Source organism: Bacillus rossius, chromosome 5 (genome assembly GCF_032445375.1).
Source record: "Bacillus rossius redtenbacheri isolate Brsri chromosome 5, Brsri_v3, whole genome shotgun sequence".
In the NCBI taxonomy this organism is placed as follows: Eukaryota; Metazoa; Arthropoda; class Insecta; order Phasmatodea; family Bacillidae; genus Bacillus; species Bacillus rossius.
This window is the reverse complement of record NC_086333.1, coordinates 82,635,796-82,649,535: the sequence shown is the minus strand read 5'-3', so window position 1 is coordinate 82,649,535 and position 13,740 is coordinate 82,635,796.

The following is a 13,740-nucleotide window of genomic DNA, read 5'->3' as shown; positions in this document are numbered from 1 at the left end:
AGCGGCCACTTCTCTCCTGGTTGGCTGGTCTAGCTGGCCAGTCTGAGGCGATCTGTCTTTTGCCGTATGCAAAGCTAGGTCCTGTAGGTTTTTCTGATGTGAGTTTCTCAGCTTTATTTATTCACGGCCAACCCCAACTATTGGCTGTTTTACAATCTGCGCGCGACAAAACAAAACAAAAATCTATGAATACAACATTAAATATTAAGTTAACTACATACTAGCACAATGTAATTAAAGAAAGTCACAAAATTAAAAAAAAATTCACACATCTTAAACATTGCCAGAAGCAGTAGTAGGGACTTATATTTTCCCCTGGATGATAAAAGTGATGTATGTTTTAGCTAGTTCGGTTGTCAAACTCCCTGTTTAATTTTGATGGTGATGTATTTATTTATTTGTTTATTTCATATCGCTTGACCCCATTTCAGGGCATGATACATGTCAATTTTACGCATAATATATAAAAACAATAAATAAGATACATATTGATACATACAAAAATATAAAAACACATTACAATTTCTGTTATTCAATTACAAATAACATTTATTTTGTGACGCTATAAAGAAAATAATAGCAACAAAACAACTATGCACAATATTTTATACAACCATAATGATTTGCATGAATTCTTATCTCAATAAAGTATTACAGTTTTGACGTGATAACGTCTTATAAATCGATGAACGCCGGCTGCACGCACGTAAAAGCACGACTCATTGTCACGTTCCGCCTGAGCCGAGCGTGCAAGAACCGGCCAACCACCGTGCGAGAAAATCTTCTATAATATCAAACAGGTTAAGGCGGGCTTTTTTTAACTAATTGTTCGTGATTATATTTAAACAAATTATTTAAATTAAATTTTGAAACAAACTGTAAATAATATTTGAAAATTTAAAAAGTATACAATTTTTCATCAATGTATTTCTTATGACGTTATCACGTAAAATTATCGTCCGCAAACCGACTTTACAGACAACAAACCTTTTTTTTATTTGAATATAATTTACAGTGTCCTTAAAATAATGATAGAACAATTTCTGGGTAAGGTTGTGTAATTCTATTGCAATATTGTGATATCGTCGTTGCTTCTCGGTTGTATCGAGCCCTGTGACGGGGGTAGCCTGGATGTGGTACAGTAGAGTTGTGGTGCTGGTTTCCACGGAGTGTACTGCCGTGGCCGCCGCGATATAGCGCGGCGTGGGGTCCCCCCTGGCCCACCCTGGCCCACCCTGGCCCACCCTGGCCCACCCTGGCCACGGCCCACTCGCAGGTATTTGCGGCGGCTGGCCGCTGGCAGCGCGACAGACTCCACCAGGTCTCCGCCGCCACACGCCAGTCGCTTGTCCACGCTCGTTTTTTCCAGTTGCCCACGCAAGACAGCACCACCGAAATTGATGGTAGGTACGGGGTGGTCCCTCTTATTGGTAGAGACCGGAAAAATTCGCGAATTCATTTCGCGATAGGCTAAAATACAAATAGTTATACTTCAGTGCTGCCTCTGCTACTGGCTCACAACTCACCTGGATGACTCTGGGCCAATGAGAAACACCCGACCAAAGCTTTATCGAATCACAGGCTGCTACGTTGGGACGTCTGACAAGACAGCAGCCAATGAGTGGGTGACATTTGACACAGTGTACGCAGAACTATGGAGTTCATCCTGGAGGTCATTGAACCCGCGAATTTTTCCGGTCCCTACTTATTGGTAAAGGATCCCCATTAATGTTTTCTCTACGGCCCTGGACCGCGATTGGTGTCGGCTGTGTACTTGTCAGTGATGCCCTGATCGCTTTAGGGCAAGCTTGGAGTTGGAATTCCCTATAGCCTCGTGAAAAGCTGACGCAGGGAGCGGCAAAATGGCTCCTGGTTACTAGTCTGGTTAGCTGGGAAGAGGTTGGATAGGTTCTCGACCGTGCCACGGGTATTCTGGATGTTTCGAGGGGTCCCAGGATGAGGTGGGAGATCGGCATGCGGCGCCAGTAGAGCTGAGTCTAGGGCTGACACAGCCAACTGTCTGGTCAGCCAATCTCTGGTTGCGTGTACGGCGTGAACCGTTAACCACGCCCATGGGGGCCCCGGGGCTTGTAAGGGCGCCGGGTTACCAAAGAAAAACACCCTGTTTGACTGGTATGAAATACCACAAACAAAGTAACTATCCCTACTTCCCTACTAATATTATAAATGTGAATGTAAGTTTGTTTGTTACGCTTTCACGCGAAACTTTGTACAAATTTTCTTGGAGGTATTAGAAGTAACATAGGATAATTTTTATTGGAAATAAAAAATATTTTTTTACGAAATATAAAAAAAAATGTTTGTCAAAAAATCTCAAAATCTAGCTACTTTAACGTCTTCTAGCATTCCAGTTATGAAGTTTCAACCCTGAGTACTGTAATACCGTTGCACTGTATTATCGACGGTCAAAATTCAAAATTATTTACTTTTGTTACAGAGAAATATATTTTATTGATTCATTTCTATTGTAATGATCTCTGATACTTATTAAATGGCTTCAATGCGATCGAAGCCGCGGGTAGAAGCTGGTATGTATATAAAGGGACGCAAAAAAAACCCGGAGGACTAAGTCTATGAGGGGTTCAAGAGATTCTTTCTTTCTTTCTGCGACGTCTTACCTCGCGGAGTACGGCATTCGGTGGGAGTCATCATGTGAACGGAACGGAAGTCACAGGAAACGGAAATGCGTAACCACGCTGCTGCCGTCTGTGGCGGATGGCGCGAACCAGAGTTCGCAAAGCCAAAGGGAAACTTATATAAATTTTCAACTATTTAATGTGTTTTTAACAAGTTGGGCGGTACTTGTCGAAAAAATCAGGACCAAGGAGGTTTAGTATATTTTTTTATTCTCAAGTCCTGTTTTTTCGCTTTTATCGGAGTCGTTTCATTATATAATTTTAACTTTCGCTCTGCGAATCGAATGATTCTATAGTCTACAGCTTGTCCGGCAACGAATTATAACGGCGGGCGCGGAAACTACGTGTCATTCGTGACAAGAAATGTAGTTTAAAACACAATTTTCATATATATTTATCACGCTAGGCATAATTTTAAAGAATTTTACGTTAAATATCTTGCCCGAGTTTAATATTATAGGTGTGTTTGCTAACCGAGAACAAATGAATTTACTCGTTACCGAGGTTATATATGTTGCATATCTTTTTCGCTGCCCAGCCACGAGTGGTCAATGTTGTCTCGTTTTTTCCAAAAGCATTTAAGAATTAGTTGAAGGCGGAGAAGTAGTTTTATTTTTGGATTAGCTAAGTTTTGAAACTGTATTTTTAGAAGAGTTAAAATGGCTAAAAGGAATGCTTTAAAGAGTAGTTTTTAGGCATAAAATAAACGGTAGAGATTCTTGAAAGCACTTAAAGGGACTTGCATTACACCTTTATCTTCATTTCTCCGCCATGTAATGTTACGGTCACCGCTCAAGTGCACGACGAGAAGACTGCGCGCCAGGCCAGAGGAGACGCCGCGCTAGAAGCTCCAGCGAGCGTGCAGATACGCCTCTGACTGGTGCGGGGTCTGTGGCCCCGGATAGTCGTGTGCAAGGAACAGCTCTCAGGAGCTGAGGTTCTGTGCCGCGACAAAGCAGCGCCCGGGGCGACCTTTACCTTTCCGCCTGGGAGCCCTCAACCCCCCCCCCCCTCCCCCCATAAAAGGCAGGGCGCGGGAAGCAAGGGCGTATCTCCGCCACAGGCCCTCTCTTGCCTGCAGCGGGGCCAGGAACCTCCGCGGCTCAGAAACAACAACAACAACAACAACAACAACAACAAAGGCTCAGCTCTTCGGCAACAGCCACGGGCGTAGATTTGGGCCCAGGTGAAACCTGCATGGACACAGGGAAAAAAAAAACCCTGGGCGCGTTCGTGCGGGATGATGCAAATTGGCATGCACTACGTGTAGTAGGAATGTACAGGAGACAAGAGGATGGTCTGGATGAAGTGTTGGACAGAGTGGTAAAGAGTCTACCATGACCTCCCTGGAGGTCTGTTCCCGACAGTCTTCCTGGCCGGCTCAAGGTCACCCCGCGGAACCACGACCTGGGGCCGGGGGAAGACGTGGCTGACGTCTCGGGAGACCTCGCCCCACATCTGCCGCGCAACTGTCACACCCCCCCCTCCTCACCGGCGCCGCGACCGGGCCGACGTCGGCGAACAAAAACGGGAGGGGGCCTCCCGCAAAGAAGTGCCCTTTTTTTTTTGTCCAAAGCTCAGACACTTGGAAATTTCGCCATGTCGTTTCGGTGACAAGACTCGAACAACGTTATCGTTGGCAAAGTGATGAGCGATTCGTAAACCGCTCGTTTAGTTGGATGAACGAATCAGGCCTGTTTGTATTGTGATTTGTATTGTATAGTGACTTTGCCTTTTTTTGTCCAGCGAGTAGGTTTTTTTTTTTGCACAGGTGACATACAATAATAATAAACTACATGTGCGCACGTATCAAAGTGAAATATACACAGCACAAGGGTTTTTTTTCCCCCCACGAAGTCTCTTGAGATGGTAAAGTCATGTATCACTCGGTGATGCGCCCGCGCTGAATCCAATCTTGAAAATCAACTGTTTAAAAATATATATTACAACTAAGATAACCGGTATGTCGACATGAAGGTAAAGACCATACATTACAAGAAGACTCGATTAAAATCCGAAAGTGAGTAAGCATCAACAATTACCTAAAAAGCAAATTTCCGGAAGACGATGAAGAAAGCACCAATGATAACTGAACGGACATTGCCAGGCGGCGAAGAAGGCATCAACAATGCAGTAGCCGTCGCCAGGCGAAGAAGATCGCTGTTGTCATGGAGATTTACAGGAAAATGTAAGTCGCTCAAAAAAAATTAAAACACACATAACATTGAAAAATAAATGTGTTCGAGGTGCAAGCGGAACCCGCCCTGGAGGATCCACATACCAAACTTCACTCCTCTTGGCCTTGACGTAGGGCCATGCAGATTTCGCGAAAAGATTCCGAAACTAGCTAAAAGTCAAAACTCTGTAGCATCGTCTGTGTTTCGTGATTGGGTGAGTTTCTTTCACATATATGTCGATTGTTACCAAACCAATCACAGTTATTCAGTGCGGAAGTAAACGCGTCCTGAGTGGCTCGGTCAAATAAGGGAACAAATTCTCTCGTAACAGCCGCCAATCACAAGGTATAAACCACAGGTGCGGGTATATCTTGTTGCAGTCTAACATGTCTACATGTGTGCAGATATTTTCGCGAAAAATGCCTGCCCCTACCTTGACGTCTTCGCGCGAACTGCGGGCGAACAAACTTGTGTCTGTTATTGACGTAACTGACGGACAGGTCACCTGTGATGGGTTAATGACGTCCTGGACTTGCTACTGGGCGTAACGCCTCGTTGGCCGCGGAAGTCGGGCATGTGTCTTTTTGTCTAAAGGCGTTGTGCCTAATTTTAGGCAAAACGCCGTATAGCAAAACGCCGTTAGGCAAAACGCAGTTCGCCAAATAGGAGTTAGGCAAAACGCAGTTAGGCAAAACGCCGTTAGGCATAACGCCGTTAGGCATATCGCAGTTAGGCAAATCGCCGTTAGGCAAACCGCTGATAGGCAAAACGCCGTTAGGTTAGGTTAGGTTAGACAAAACGCCGTTAGGCAAATCACCATTAGGCAAAACGCCGTTGGCCTAATCGTAGTTAGGCAAAACGCCGTTAGGCAATTCGCCATTAGACAAAACGCCGTTAGGCAATTCGCCGTTAGGCAAAACGCCGTTAGGCAAAACGAGGTTTTCTCATCATAGTAACATTTTAGGCAAAACTCCGTTAGGCAAATCGCCTTTAGGCAAATCGCCGTAACGAATTCATGTTTAGGCAAACCGCCTTTAAGCAAATCGCCTGTTACTCCGGAAGTCATTGCGAACGGAGAAACCAAACTCCAGCCAGTCACGTCGCGGCCAGAAGCGAGTTTCCTCCGAGTGCTCCTGGGCCCGGAGGTGTTCGAACCCGGGAGTGCCGTGCGCTGCCACTGCGAACCTTGTCGGTTTTGACGCGAACACGTCTTTAAAATGGCTTCTACACTGGGAGGCAATTCAAAAAACCAATGATAACGAAATCGGGGGATACAGTTTGGTGTTGCAGCTAAATATCTATCATCTCCAGCCAAAAATTTAATTACACCACTGGATAGCTGAAGGATCAAAGAATTCGTTACGCCAAGTGAGGATTGTGAGGCATCGCGCGCGGTGGAGGGGGAAGCGCCGCCATTTTGAGGTCATTTTGCTGCGTTTCGAGATTTCCATCTAGTATAACTTTTGACTCGGAGAAGCTACGACGTTCGTTTGGGTTTCAATCGTCAGCTCTCGTCAAAATCTATCAATTGCATGTATAAAACATTAGTGTAGAATAGTTACAGTGAATATATATATTGTGTTAAAATGAAAAAAATATATATATGATGTCGGCCTATACGCAACTTCTTAGTGTTCAAACATGATTATAACATACATAAAATAGCGTATTTTATATTTTGTTTAGAAAATATTACCTGTTACGTACACGTATTCACGTACAACATACGGCCGTGTCCATGACACAGCCACGCCCCATTTCATCCCCCCCCCCCTTCGTCGTAAGGTGACCCCCTGACTGAGTCGCAAGAGGCGTGGAGATCTCCGGGTGTTGACGTCTCATTCACAAACCGCTCATGTCTGATTACGAACAGCGTTTAACAGCCATTTAACTCGTCCATACAAGTTTCCTTCCACGGTGTATGTATGTACATGTATTTTCTTGGACAGTGGAAAAGGCTCAAACAGGGGTTTTTTTACGGACGTTTTTATGTATGAAATTTCTTAACATATGCGCTGGTTTGTGGTGTAATGCTGGAATGTCGTCGACGGCTGGATCGGCGAACTGGCGTGATGTAGAGTCGTGTCGGTAATCTGTAGAGGCTTGCAAGTGTCCTGGTTAATGTCGGGTGAGGCGTGTGGTGTGAAGCTGTGCCCGCATGAGCATGTCTCACGTGACACTCGCGCAGACACATCACCTCGTGGTCGTGTTGGTGTCGCGAGGAGTCCCACCAGTGAATCCGCGAGGCAGCGGCGGCTGGGGGGTCAGGGGGCGCGGTCCCGGAGGGCTTATCTCTAGGCGAGCGCACAAGGAGCGCGCCTGTGCCGCTATCAGCGCGGCACGCCCCCTTATCAGCGGGACCGGGCAAGACGCGTGTCTCGACAGCAGGCCGCACTTGCTCGCTGAGGGACACCTGCAGTGCGTGGTCCACGTCGCAGGGGATTCTCAGATCCGGGAATATCGGTACTAGTCCTCAGCGGGACCGAGAAATTCGTTACTAGTCCTCTGTGGGACCGAGAAATTCGGTACTAGTCCTCAACGGAACCGACAATTTCGGTACTATTCCTCAACGGAATCGACAATTTCAGTACTATTCCTCAACGGAACCGACAATTTCGGTACTAGTCCTCAACGGAACCGTCAATTTCGGTACTATTCCTCAACGCAACCGACAATTTCGGTACTATTCCTCAACGCAACCGACAATTTCGGTACTATTCCTCAACGCAACCGACAATTTCGGTACTAGTCCCCAACGGAACCGAATTTTCGGAAGTAGTCCTCAACAGAACAAATAATTTCGGTACAGGTCCTCAACGGAACCAAGAATTCCCGGTACTTTCGGTACTAGGTATATTATTTTTAAAAATAATAATGTTGCAGCAGTTGGTGATTAAAGTAGTTGTATATATAGTTTTGAACGAAAGTAAAAAGATAAACATTTGTGCTACAATTGATTTATTGCAAAAAGTATCTACTAACATATCACTTTATTCTCAGCCTTATTCTCAATATTCGACTTTGAAACAAATAATCTTTTTAACGAATGCAAAATCACAGAATTATTAACTTAAGCTAACATTCATTATTTTCATAACAAACTTACAACAACAAAAAAAGGGGGGTTCTCTGTAATGTCGGTTTACGGACGATAATTTTACGTGATAACGTCATAAGACAAAATTGATGAAAAATTGCATACTTTTTAATTTTCAAATATTATTTACAGTTGTTTGCAAAATTTAATTTAAATAATTTGTTTAAATATAATCACGAACAATTAGTTAAAAAGCCCGCCTTAACCTGTTTGATATTATAGAAGAATTTCTCGCACGCTGGTTGGCCGGTTCTTGCACGCTCGGCTCAGGTGGGACGTTGCAATGAGTTATGCTTTTTTGTGCGCGCAGCCGGCGTTCATCGATTTATAATACGTTATCACGTAAAGAATAAAACTTAGTTATTTGAAGAACACTGGCGCACAAACCACATGTTTATTTATTTATTCAGTTTTTGATCCGTAGATCCCATATGGAGGTAAGGACTCCGGGATATAGAACAAGTCAATTAATACAAATATATACATATATACGAACATGATGTACAACCACAAAAACTAAATATTGCAGAGTACGTTTACATTTCAAAAGAAAGAAAGAGAGAGGGGGGGAAAAAAAAGCTGTCCGAGCACCGACTGTCGGCTGACTCGTCTCGTCAGAGGACGGTACCATCTGAAAGTGACCTTAGCGAGCAATAAATACGTAATTTTATACTGTAGACGTACTGAAAGTACCGGGAATCGATTTTAAACTCCCGGTTTTTACTATATTAAGAGGCCACTCCAGTGTTTCAGGGGCACTACGCAAACCGTGTTAACCCCATAAGATTCAATGCTATTTTCATTTTGCTTCTAACTAATTAACTAATATAGATTTCGAAATTATGCTTGCTTGATATGTAAGACAACGATGCTCTTATCAAAGCCCCTTTCAATGCTATTTTCATTTTGCTTCTAACTAATTAACTAATATAGATTTCGAAATTATGCTTGCTTGATATGTAAGACAACGATGCTCTTATCAAAGCCCCTTTCTTCAAAAACGTGCATAAATTATGGTTCAATCCTAGACAATACACTTATGCATGTTAGTAAAGATTAGTATAAAACTATAATTTATGCACGTTTTTGAAGAAAGGGGCTTTGATAAAACCATCGTTGTCTTACATATCAAGCAAGCATCATTTCTAAATCTATATTAGTTAATTAGTTATAAGCAAAATAAAAATAACATTGAATCTTATTATGTTAACGCGGGTTGCGTAGTGCCCCTGAAACACTGGAGTTGTCTCTTAAGAGTAGGGAATTCCCGGTAGAACACTAGTAGCCACGTCGAGCAACCGTCTGTCTCACTGGACGCTGGGGTTTGGACGTTTGCCAGGGCTGTTGTGCCCGCCGTGAGCGAATATGAGGGGCGACTCCCTCGTTCCTCTCGTTTATACGTGTATTAGAAGATGCATGTGAAACACCACCTAAAAAAATTGGTTGTCTGTAAAGTCGGTTTACGGACGATAGTTTAACGTGACAACGTCATAACAAAACATTGATGAAATATTTGCATACTTTTATGAATAAAATTGAATCACTTTTATTGAATTATCACTATTTCGTATGGATACAAAGAAGGAGTGAAATGAAATCTACAATTTAATTGATAAATTTACTTTTATTTGCACTCATTTATTCAAATATGTTCATTATTTTAACGAAGAGATTATTTTAACTATAACGTTTTTACAAGTTTGGTATTTAACTTCTTCCAATCTGTGTTATTCTGTTAAGGATAGGACGATGATAGGAAAAGTAGGAAACGAATGGGAGTGTTTCAAGTTTAATGTGCCTCGAAAAAGTCAAATCGATGGTTGTTCCAATCGAGTGGAAGAGAGATAGATGCGGCGCAAGCGTACAATGAGCGTAACGGGACAATGTGCGTAACGGGACACTTTTACGTGCGTGCAGCCGGCGTTCATCGATTTATTAGACGTCACGTCAAAAAAAAACTATTTGATTAAAATTATCTGTAAATAATAAAAAGGTGGACCGAAGGCTTCGCAAAGAACAAATTATTATTTGAAAGGAGGGGAAAAAAGGGGAACATTGGAGTTCACAGGTTGGTAAGTTGAAGCACTGCAATGCAGTGACAGGTCGACTGCAGTGGCCGGCGACGCGCAAGTAGACAAATGGACGTGTGTCTAGAAACAGATTTTATATTTATGCCAAGGACTCAATACAACATAAACTTAAAATAATTGGGTAAAAAAATTAATTTTCTGTAAAGTCGGATTACGGACGATAATTTAACGTGACGTCATAACAAATCATTGATGAAATGATTGCATACTTTATGAATAAAATTGTATCATTTGTATTTTAATAATAAAAGAACAAATACTTGAAATTATACTAGTTATCAGATTTTTAAAATGCAAGAATAATTAACCTTTATTGCCGAAATTGTTGTTGTAATAAGCAATGTAAACCACATTAACTTTTCACTTCACTTTATAAACAGTCGAGTGGAAGAGAGATAGATGCGGCGCAAGCGTACAATGAGCGTAACGGGACACAGCGTAACGGAACTAAGTGCGTAACGGGACACTTTTTCGTGCGTGCAGCCGGCGTTCATCGATTTATTAGACGTCGTCACGTCAAAAATGGTACATTATAATTAAACGATATTTTCAGGCCAATATTTTATTGGTATCGATACGATTCGAGCCACGTATCGAAGATCCAGTACATCGATGTGTGTAAAAGTGTTGCTTGCTAGTACTCGCGTCTCGGTGTTGTGCACTCTCTGGTCTGGACGCACAGCGCATTCCCAGGCGCGCGGCGTGACGGGCAGTGGCATCCAGCGAGGGGAGGGGGGGAGGATAGTTATGACTCAGCCGGGCGGAAGCTGTGACCTTGTTAATGAGCAGAGTCGAGCCTTGCCGCCGTCTCTTGGTTCCGACCGAAAAACCGTCCTTCCAGTCGGGCGCGCTGTTTCGTCTTCTCTCCTTCGTGCTCGTCCTTCTCTGCCACTTACAACCCCCCTCCCCCCCGCCCAACTATCTACATCCCCGCAGGCACGACTCGGCTTCGTCCAACTTCGGGCGTTTCAGTCGGCGCTCGTCCGCTAGACCGTGTTTACGAGGAAAGTAAGGTTGCGTCGCGCTATCGACGTAAAAAATTACCAGGCCCGCTTTTGTCACTATTACTACAGCTAGACGTCGACAGGCAATAAAGTTCGGTCGAGGCGACTGAAATGCTGCCCCTTGGAAGGGCAGCCCTTCAGGATTTTTCTGGCAATAGTTTGTTTGTACAGCGATTGGAAGGGCAGCCCAACCAATTTCTGAAAACATGTTTCTTTAAGTGTTTAAATAATCCTGAAAACTTGCCCCTTGGAAGGGCAGCCCATCAGGATTTTTCTGACAGTAGTGTTTTTGAAAGGTTGTCTGAATTGTTGCTCCTTGGATGGGCAGCCCTTCAGGATTTTTCTGACAGTGGTTAGTTTGTAAAGCGACTGGAAGGGCAGCCCTTCCAGTATCTTAAAATGTGTCTATTTTCGTAATTTTATAATCCTGAATTGTTGTCCCTTGGAAGGGCAGCCCATCAGGATATCTTTAACAGTGGTGTTTTTGAGAGGGTTGTCTGAATTGTTGCCCCTTGGAAGGGCAACCCTTCATGATTTTTCTGACAGTAGTGTTTTTGAAAGGTTGTCTGCATTGTTGCCCCTTGGATGGGCAGCCCTTCATGATTTTTCTGACAGTGGTTAGTTTGGAAAGTGACCTGACCTACCTAAACTAACCTTAAGGGCGGGAACGCTGTAGGTGACGAAAAGTCGGTGAAATGTTCGCCTTCGACGCAACCATAACGCACAAGCCAACCATCTTCAGAAATATAAGGAGTTTAAGAGATGTTATGTATTTGTGACGAAGTTAAGGCGTGTAGCTTTGTCTTACACGTAACTGCATAAATATTCTCAAAGTAGGTACATGCACGATAAGCTTAATAAAAACTATAGCCTATAAAAACGAAAAGTATTTACAAATAAGGTACTTTAAAATAAATTTAAACCAACTAATCACTAGCAAATATGAAATAACACAGAATAAACGCATGAGATAAACATGATTTACTAAGTATAGGATTGAAGATAGATTTTAAGAAGGATCTTGTAAAATCGACCTTAATTATATGTTTAACAAAAAAAGGGGGGTTGTCTGTAAAGTCGGTTTACGGACTATAATTTTACGTGATAACGTCATAAGAAAACATAGATGAAAAATTGCACACTTTTTAATTTTCAAATATTATTAACAGTTTTTGCAAAATTAATTTAAATAATTTGTTTAAATATAATCACGAACAATTAGTTAAAAAGCCCGCCTTAACCTGTTTGATATTATAGAAGATTTTCTCGCACGGTGGTTGGCCGGTTCTTGCACGCTCGGCTCAGGCGGAAAGTGAGAATGAGTCATGCTTTTTCGTGCGTGCAGCCGACGTTCATCGATTTATAAGACGCTATAACTTCAAAAATTAATCAACTAATCACTAGCAAATATGAAATAACACAGAATAAACACACGACATAAACATGATTTACTTAGTATAGGATTAAAGATCGATTTTAAGAAGGTTTTTGACAAATCAACCTTAATGCCATAGTTTTGACTGTTTTAAAATTTTTATGATAAAAATATATAATAAAAAAATTTGTTTGTCTGTAAAGTCGGTTTACGGACGATAGTTTAACGTGACGTCATAACAAAACATTGATGAAATGATTGCATACTTTTATGAATATAATTGAATCATTTTTATTTTAATAATAAAAGAATAAATACTCGAAATTATACTAGTAATCAGATTTTTAAAATGCAAGAATAATTATCCTTTATTGCCGAAACTGTTGTAATAAGCAATGAAAACTACATTAACTTATCACTGCACTTTATAAACAGTCGACGAAACAGTTCACGTGTAGTAATTAATTTTAAAAACTGGCGTTTAGCTATAAAGTTTAAATATAATTATAAACAAGTTTTCATTTAAATAAACTGTAATAAAATATCTATAATCAATTATATGAATCACCATAATTTTTTAGTCAATTATAACATAACCTATTATTACTGCACTCGCCGACAGATGCTACTTTTTTTAATAATAAAAGAATAAATACTTCAAATTATACTAGTAAACAGATTTTTAAAATGCAAGAATAATTAACCTTTATTGACGAAATTGTTGTAATAAGCAATGAAAACCACATTAACTTTTCGTTTAAATATAATTATGAACAAGTTTTCATATTAGTAAACTGTAATCAAATATCTAACATAACCTATTATTACTGCACTCGCTGACAGATGCTACTTTTTTTAAAATATTAAAAGAATAAATACTTGAAATTATACTAGTAATCAGATTTTTATAATGCAAGAATAATTAACCTTTATTGCCGAAATTGTTGTTGTAATAAGCAATGAAAACCACATTAACTTTACAATTCACTTTATAACCAGTCGACGAAACAGTTCACGTGTAGATGTAAGTTGTGTGTTGCCGCTGTCTTGCTTCTCCTCGGACGCATAGGCCAATCGAGTGTAAGAGAGATAGATGCGGCGCAAGCGTACAAAGAGCGTAACGAGACACAGCGTAACGGAACAATGTGCGTGACAGGACACTTTTTTTCGTGCGTGCAGCCGGAGTTCATAGATTTATTAGACGTTGTCACGTCAAAAACTACCAAGACGTAAACACAAATATACGTTGTGTAACAGTCGAGTGACTCGAACTCGGATGCACGGGCTCCGGCCGGTAGTCACGTGAGCGCCGGAAGTGGCCGTCAGGCGGGGGCAGGTCA